This window comes from Danio rerio, chromosome 3 (genome assembly GCF_049306965.1).
Source record: "Danio rerio strain Tuebingen ecotype United States chromosome 3, GRCz12tu, whole genome shotgun sequence".
NCBI lineage: Eukaryota > Metazoa > Chordata > Actinopteri > Cypriniformes > Danionidae > Danio > Danio rerio.
The window spans coordinates 8,738,772-8,747,500 of record NC_133178.1 but is presented as its reverse complement, the minus strand read 5'-3'; the positions used below and the strand labels follow the sequence as shown (position 1 = coordinate 8,747,500).

Below are 8,729 nucleotides of genomic sequence, written 5' to 3'. Positions count from 1 at the left end.
AGTGGATAAAAAAGTGGATGGATGAACAAATGAGTAGGTGGGTGAGTAGATGGATGAATGAAAGGATAGATTGATGGGTGAACAGATGAATGAATGAATGAATGAATGAATGAATGAATGAATGAATGAAGAGGTAGGTAAATGTATTAATGGACGGATGAACAAAGATGGACGGACAGACGGATGAATAAATTGATGGATGGATGAATCAAAGGGGAGGTAGGAAGGAAGGACAGTTGGGTAGGTGTATAGATAGATGGATGGGTAGGTAGGTAGATGTATACATGGATGGAGGGGTGGGTGGATGGATTGACGATTGGACAGATTATTGTATGGATGGGTGAATGCATGGATGGATGAATTTATGATTGGCTCAGTGGATAGAAGGATGGATAGATGAACAAATGAGTGGGTGGGTGGATGAATGCATAGATCAATGGATGGACAGATGAATACATAGATGGATGAATGAATGGAGAGATGGATGGATGGATGATGGATAGATGGATGGAAGGATTGGTAGTTGGATGTATTAATGGACTGATGGACAGATAGACTGATAATGAAAAAATAAACTGATGGATGGATGGATCAATGGGGAGGTAGGAAGGAATGATAAATTGGTGGATCAATGATTGATGGATGGATAGGTTTGAGCAGGGGTCCTCAACCTTTTTCACTGCAGGGCCCAATTCTTTCTCCGATCATTTTTTGAAGGCTCACCTGTCTGACATTAGCTCTAAAACATTTGTATAAAATGCTCATTTAAACCTTTATTATTAACAAATATTATATTATATTATATTATATTATGTTATATTATATTATATTATATTATATTATATTATATTATATTATATTATATTATATTATTATAACAAATTGCCTTCTATTAATTTCCATCATCGTTTTGTAAAAAAAAAACAATTTAATTTAAATTTAATTATATATAACTACAACTATATTATACATAATCGTATTTATTTATTTATTTATTTATTTATTTTAAACAAACAGTTTCAAAGAGAACCACGGGTTAACAGAGATATTGCAAAAGACCAGCTAGATCCTCCTGTATGGGCACGCCTCCATTATGAAACACTGACAGGACATCAATTTGGACAACTATGCCAATATATTAAATAGTTCACACAAAAATACACAAAGAAAGACTTTCACTTTCACTTCACGCATAGCTTGTGAATGATCAGACTTGCGTGTACTAGTTGCAGACATGATCATGAGGCTATTTTTGCGCTGAGTTTGAAGTAATCAATCAGAGAACAGAAGGAAGTGCATTACTTCGATGTCATATTATTATGAGATCTAAAAATGATATTATAATATTGAGAGGTAGTTTTAATCTCGCGGCCCACCTGCAGATTTGCTGAGGCCCACTGGTTGAGAATCCCTTGGGTTAAAGGATGGATGGGCAGATGGATACAAGGACGAATGGGTGGGTGAGTGGATCTTGCTGTGAAGTTCAGATTGATCGATTAATCAATCAATCAATCAATCAATCAATCAATCAATCAATCAATCAATCAATCATTCAATCAATCAATCAGTCAGTCAGTCAGTCAGTCAGTCAGACAGTCAGTCAGTACCACGTGTTAATCAAGGTTCATTTTTATTGGAAGTGCACTGGTATTTTTATTACAGAATATTATCTGTATAGAGAAATATTAGAGTTTATTTTAAAGTGTGATGAAATTCAGCATCAGATACAGATCTGTTGACACTAAGAGATCCTCTTAAAGCTGGTAATCTTAGTTAAAATAGCCACTTCAACTCTAGTTTGCCTAAGTGGTCTGACAGAATTTCTTTCTTTCTTTCTTTCTTTCTTTCTTTCTTTCTTTCTTTCTTTCTTTCTTTCTTTCTTTCTTTCTTTCTTTCTTTCTTTCTTTGTCTTTATAGACGCGCACACAGAGACACACATGTCTGGTGTGATTATTGTGAGAGGAAAGAAACTGAATGTTTGACCTGGAGGAGTTCTCAACAGCCATGTCATTCATTCACCACAAACACATTTCACTTCATTTCCATTGGATATTCATCTTGTTTCGGATGAAACCCTTCCAGGTTTTCGACCCGAGAGTGACTGAAAGGATAACAAACGCTCAAGGACTGTTGAGGTGAAAGCAGCTCCATCATTACAGACTTAACCTCATATTACGCACCTGGTTTCGCTCGGAGCATTTCCTCGCTGTTTTTTTTTTTTCTCCCTGAAATGAAAGCGATTCCACACGGTTTAGAGGTCAGATAGAAAGTATGAGTGCAGGGAATGGAGAAATGGTGTGAACTGAGGTCAAGGATGTGTCGTTTCTGTCGTGGCAGTGTCAGGACGTCTGAAGATGCAAACTGACAACACCTTTACACCTGAAAAACTGAAGAAAGCCTGGCTGGTCTCAGTCTCGGCTGTTTTTTCACACACGTCTATAAGGTTTCCTTATATATTTTGAAATGTTGTGTTTTGACAATCTTACCTCTAGATTTTGACAGTCTTTCTGTTGGCGTTAAGGACAGTGATTGATAAATGTCAAGGAAAATATATACTGTATGTCCAGATAACAAGATGTGCACAATGCTCAAATGTCTGTGCAGTCTGCTATTTTTAACAATAAAACAATAGAGATAAATTACTAGAATCTTCTGCAAGAGAGAAAAAAAAAGTTTTGTTAGTTGTCGATTAATTAATTTAGTTTGAACATAGAGAGAAAGATGCTAATTTTTTTTTGAAAGTGCTTTAATCAGCTTTTTCTACACTCTTTATTTATTTTTTAGTTTATTTATTGGATTTTGTTTATTATTAATCATCATTTTACTTCAGCTTAGTCTCGATTTCACAATTCGCCACTGCAGAACGAACCGCCAACTATTTCAGCATATGTTTTACACAGCAAATGCCCTTCCAGCCGCAACCCAGTACTGGAAAACACCCATACACACTCACATTCACATGCACACACTTTAGTTGTAGTTTGTCCAATTTCCCTGTATCACATGTGTTTGGACTGTGGGGGAAACCGGAGCACCCTGTGGAAACCCACACCAACACAGGGAGAAACATGCAAACTCCACACAGAAATGACAACTGGCCCAGCTGGGACTCAAACCAACGACTTTCTTGTAGTGTTACCACTGAGCCACCTTGTTGCCCGGTTTATTATTACTTAGTACGAATGTATTTATTTGTTTAGTTTCAGTTAATCGTTACTCAATATAAAATAAATCAAATTTTTATTCAGGTTATGAAATTAAAATGTTTAATGTAAATGCTATCAGTTTAGCACTTAAGTATTATTTTTTACATTTATTTACATTTGTTTGAATGATAACATTGAGTTATTTTATAGTTGAACTTCTCTTGTTTTTATGATTTTTTTAAAATACATTTGTCATTCTTCAGGTTGCTATAATTTAAATAAAAAGAGACGAATTGTACTTTTTAATTAGCAAGATTCTATTATTCAGCATAAACTGGCTTAACTTGGTTAATTAGGTTAACTATTTAAATTTTGGTTAGCCAATCGGAAAACGAAAATAACTTCTTATGGGAGCTAATATTTACCTTACCTCTATGATGTGAATCTCCTGTTCCACCACATCCCAAAGGTGCTCTATTGGATTAAGGTCTGGTTTCTGTGGAGGCCATTTGTGTACAGTGAACTCATTGTCATGTTCAAGAAACCAGTCTGAGATGATTCACGCTTTATGACATGGCGCGTTATCCTGCAGGAAGTAGCCATCAGAAGGGATGAACATAGTCAGCGACAGTACTCATGTAGGCTGTGGCGTTGACACAATGCTCAACTGGTACTAATAGGCCCAAAGTGTGCCAAGAAAGTATCCCCCACACCATTACGCCACCACCAGTATCCTAAACCTTTGATACAAGGCAGGATGGATCCATGCTTTCATGTTATTAATACCAAATTCTGACCCAACCATCCGAATATCACATCACATCCGAATCTCATCAGACCAGGCAACGGGTCTCCAATTTTCTATTGTCTAATTTTGATGAGTCTGTGTGAATTGTAGGCTCAGTTTCTTGTTTTTAGCTGACAGAAGTGCCACCCAGTGTGGTCTTCTGCTGCTGTAGCCCATCTGCCTCAAGGTTGGACGTGTTGTGCATTCAGAGATGTTCTTTTTGCAGACCTCGGTTGTAACGAGTGGTTATTTGAGTTACTGTTGCCTTTCTATCAGCCGGAACCAGTCTGGCCATTCTCCTCTGGCATCAGTATTTGTCTTGCGTTTACATTAATTTTACACTCGAATAGCCCAAATTACAAGTTTCAGTCTTTTAAATGCAATTAATCGCGATAAATTTTTTTTAAAAGTGCGATTTAATTTGTTAATTTTTTTAAATCGTTTGACAGCACTAATATATATATATATATATATATATATATATATATATATATATATATACATATATATATATATATATATATATATATATATATATATATACATGCACACACACAGTTGAAGTCGGAATTATTCGCCCCCCTTTGAATTGCTTTTCTTTTTTTCTTTTTTTTTTTTGTATTTCCCAAATAATCTTTAACAGAGCAAGGAAATTTTCACAGTATGTCTGATATTATTTTTTTCTTCTGGAGAAAGTCTTATTTGTTATATTTCGGCTAGAATAAAAGCAGTTTTAATTGTTTTAAACACCATTTTAAGATCAAAATTATTAGGCCCTTTAAGCAATTTTTTTCGATACTCTACACAACAAACTATTTTTATACAATAACTAGTATAATTACCCTAACCTGCCTAGTTATCCTAATTAACCTAATTAAGCCTTTAAATGTCACTTTAAGCTGTACAGAAGTGTCTTGGAAAATATCTAGTCAAATATTACAGTATGTACTGTCATCATGACAAAGATAGAAGAAATCAGTTCGTAGAAATAAGTTATTAAAACTATTATGTTTAGAAATGTGTTGAGAAAATCTGCTCTCCGTTAAACAGAAATTGGAGAAAATAATAAACAGGGGGGATAATAATTCAGGGGGGCTAATAATTCTGACTTCAGCACTACATGTTATTCCAATGCTAAATATAAACACTGTAAAAAATGTCCTTGCTCTTTCAAACAGCACATGGCAAATTTTCCGAAAAGAATTAAAATTTCACAGAAAGGCTAGTAATTTTGTACTATATTCATACAGTTGTCAACATTAGAAGTGGGTCAAAATTGTCCTAAAGCAAGAAGAGTTTTCGGACAGCTTTGATAAATGATTTTGATTCTCTTCAAATGTTGACCGCTATAAAGTCAAACCTTTATTTTGGATGCAGTCAATCATTAGACTACAAACACCTCAAGACAGTCACAACAGTCCAGGGCTCTTACTAACGGTTGTTAAAATGGATATTAAATTATATTTCCGCTCTGCATGGAAAAAAATAAGCATGTTCTTACACTGTGAGACTGGTTTAACTGTTAATATGAAGCCCTAATATCTTTTCAAATCCAGAGGGCGTTTCAAATGTTAAGCAAGCAAAGCACAGTCGTCCAATTTAAACCCAATTAGGTGCAATTAGCGCAAGTGTTGTCTTTCTGTGCATGTGTGTGTGTTGGTGTGTGTGCTGTCGTTTGTCAGTGTTTGTATACGTGTCGTCTCTCTTCAGGGATTCTGACACTCTCTCTTTAAATGGCCGTATCGATCGCATCTAGTCTGCGGCAGCAATCTCTGGAGGATAACCTCAGTCAATTTCAGGACTGGTCTCTCACAGTAACGCTCGAAAGGAGATAGAAATCTGTCCTTTCGGGCTCTCTCTCCAGATTGACGGGCAGCTCTGGCCAATCCTGACACTGCTGATGAATGGAGGGTCCAATCGGGGGGACATGACCCTTCGCCTCTTCATCTTCTCTTGCTTTTTTTTTTTTTTCTTTCAGGAGCAGAAGAAAGACTGGTCTGTGACAGTGGGTGGTTGCCAGACGCTCCTCTGAGCTTTGGGTCAAACAGAACCGTCAAACTGAGGGTTTATACCTGCATGAAAGGAGAGAGAAGAGAGAGAGAGAATAAAGGTATTATTTATTTTTCACAACAAGGGACAGTGTACATTAATCTTCATCCCCAAGAATGTAAATGTACCCATATTAGACTAGTTTTAATTAGTGGTCCCTTTGCCAGATGTTACAAAATTGTATTCATAAAAATACAAATGTGGAGAGAGTAAAGATAGAGAGAGACAGTATAGACAGTGCCTATAACATGAAAGATGTTGGGAGTTGATGGTCAGATGATCGTGTTTCAGTGTTCATTTTGTCAATGAAAATAACTTTATAGCTTGACATGAGCAGACAGTTTACAACAAATTACTGTTTTCTTCATTACAACGAGGTTACTGTGACTGATGATAAAATGTGGCACTGCTGTATGGATTTGATGTATAATTTGTTGTAATTGAGCTCACTGAAACTGAGCCTCTATAAGAGATGCTGTGGTGTGTGCTTTGTGGGGTAGTGGGCACATAATCAATGATTATTGCTTTGTGTGTGTGTGTGTGTGTGGGACAACCATCTGTCCATCCATCCTTCCATCCATCCATCCATCCATCCATCCATCCATCCATCCATCCATCCATCTAGTTGTTGTACTGTTTATCTGCCCATCCACACCTCTATACATCCACCTATCCATTGTTCTGTTTATTTGTTTATTTACCTATAATCTATTTATCCATCCATCCATCCATCCATCCATCCATCCATCCATCCATCCATTCATCCATTTCATCTGTCTGTCATGTAGTATTTTATCTATTTTTCTATTCATCATCAATTTGTTGTTCAATTCATCCAATGTTCCATTTACCTGCTTATAACCCATCTATACATCCATATTACCACCTAACCATCCATCCATCTTACCACTTTTTTCATTCATCTCACCACCCATTCATCCATCCACCCACCCACCCACCCATCTATCCATCCTTCCGTCCGTCCGTCCATTCATCTAACCACCCATCCATCTTACCACCCATCCAACCACCCGCCCATCCATCCACCCACCCATCCATCCATCCGTCCATCCATTCATCCAACCACTCATCTGTCCATTTACTTTCAATTTTATCTGTCTGCCATGTAGTGTTCTATTCAAATGTCAATTAATCTTCAATTTGTTGTTCAATTCATCCATCCATTGTTTTGTTTTACTGCTTTTCCATCCACCCACCCACCTATCCATCCATCCATCCATCCATCCATCCATCCATCATCCATCCATCCATTTAACCACTAATCCATCTTAACACCCTCCCACCCATCCGTCCATCCACCCACTCATTCATCCATCCATCCATCCATGCATCTATCCATCCATCCATCCATCCATCCATCCTACCACCCATCTGTCCATTTACTTTCAATTTTATCTGTCTGCCATGTAGTATTCTATTAAAATGTCAATTAATCTTCAATTTGTTGTTTAATTCATCCATCCATTGTTCTGTTTTACTGCTTATCCATTCACCCATCCATCCATCCATCCATCCATCCATCCATCCACCCACTAATCCACCTTACCACCCCCCCACCCATCCATCCGTCCATCCACCCACCCACCCATCCATCCGTTCATCCACCCACTCATTCATCCATCCATCCATGCATCCATCCATCCATCCATCCTACCACCCATCTGTCCATTTAATTTCAATTTTATCTGTCTGCCATGTAGTATTCTATCTATATTTCAATTCATCATCAATTTGTTGTTTAATTCATCCATCCATTGTCCTGTTTAACTGCTTATCCATTAATCCATCCATCTTTCATCTCACCATTCCTCCATCCATCCATCTATCCATCCATCCCACCACCCATCTATCCATTTACTTTCAATTTTATCTGTCTGCCATGTACTATTTTATCTATATTTTTATTCGTCATCAATTTGTTGTTTAATTCATCCATCCATTGTTCTGTTTTACTGCCTATCCATCCACCCACCCATCCATACATCCATCCATCCATCCATCCATCCATCCATTCACCCACTAATTCATCTTACCACCCACCCATCCATCCATCCATCCATCCATGCATCTATCATCCATCCATCCATCCATCCATCCATCCATCCATCCATCCATCCATCCATCCATCCATCCATCCATCCATCCTACCACCCATCTGTCCATTTACTTTCAATTTTATATGTCTGCCATGTTGTATTTTATCTATATTTCAATTCATCATCAATGTTGTTCAATCCATCCATCCATTGTTCTGTTTAACTGCTTATCCATTAATCCATCCATCCATGTTTCATCTCACCATCCATCCATCTATCCATCCATCCACCCACCCACCCATCCATCCATCCATCCATCCATCCATCCATCCATCCCTTCAACCACCCATCCATCTTTATACCCATCCTTCTATCAAAACACCCATCCATCTCACTACCCATCTACACACCCACCCACCAAGAAGCATAGTTTATTTTTAGGCTTTGACAGTTGTGACCAATAAATATGAACATATAAATAAATACATGTTCTAAACCATTTATTATGACTTATTGTTACACTATAGAGATTACATTTACAATAAAACATTAAAGTTGACTAAGTTTCTCTCACATTGACCCACAACAACATTAATATATGGTATAGAAAAGTGGGCATCAATTTATAATAATAATGTATTCATTTTAGTGTCTGTCTCAATATAAACACAGTAGTTATTTTACCTGGCG

At 37.1% G+C, this 8,729-nt stretch overlaps 1 long non-coding RNA gene across 1 annotated transcript in view; it reads left to right on the top strand.

Annotated features, from left to right (window-relative positions):
• Positions 1-2,616, top strand: part of LOC141381137 (uncharacterized) — an 84,657-nt gene extending 82,041 nt beyond the window's left edge. The window contains exon 6 of the long non-coding RNA XR_012400806.1: positions 1,918-2,616. This is a non-coding gene — a long non-coding RNA (uncharacterized lncRNA). The remainder of the gene's footprint in view (positions 1-1,917) is intronic.
• The last annotated feature ends 6,113 nt before the right edge of the window (positions 2,617-8,729 follow it).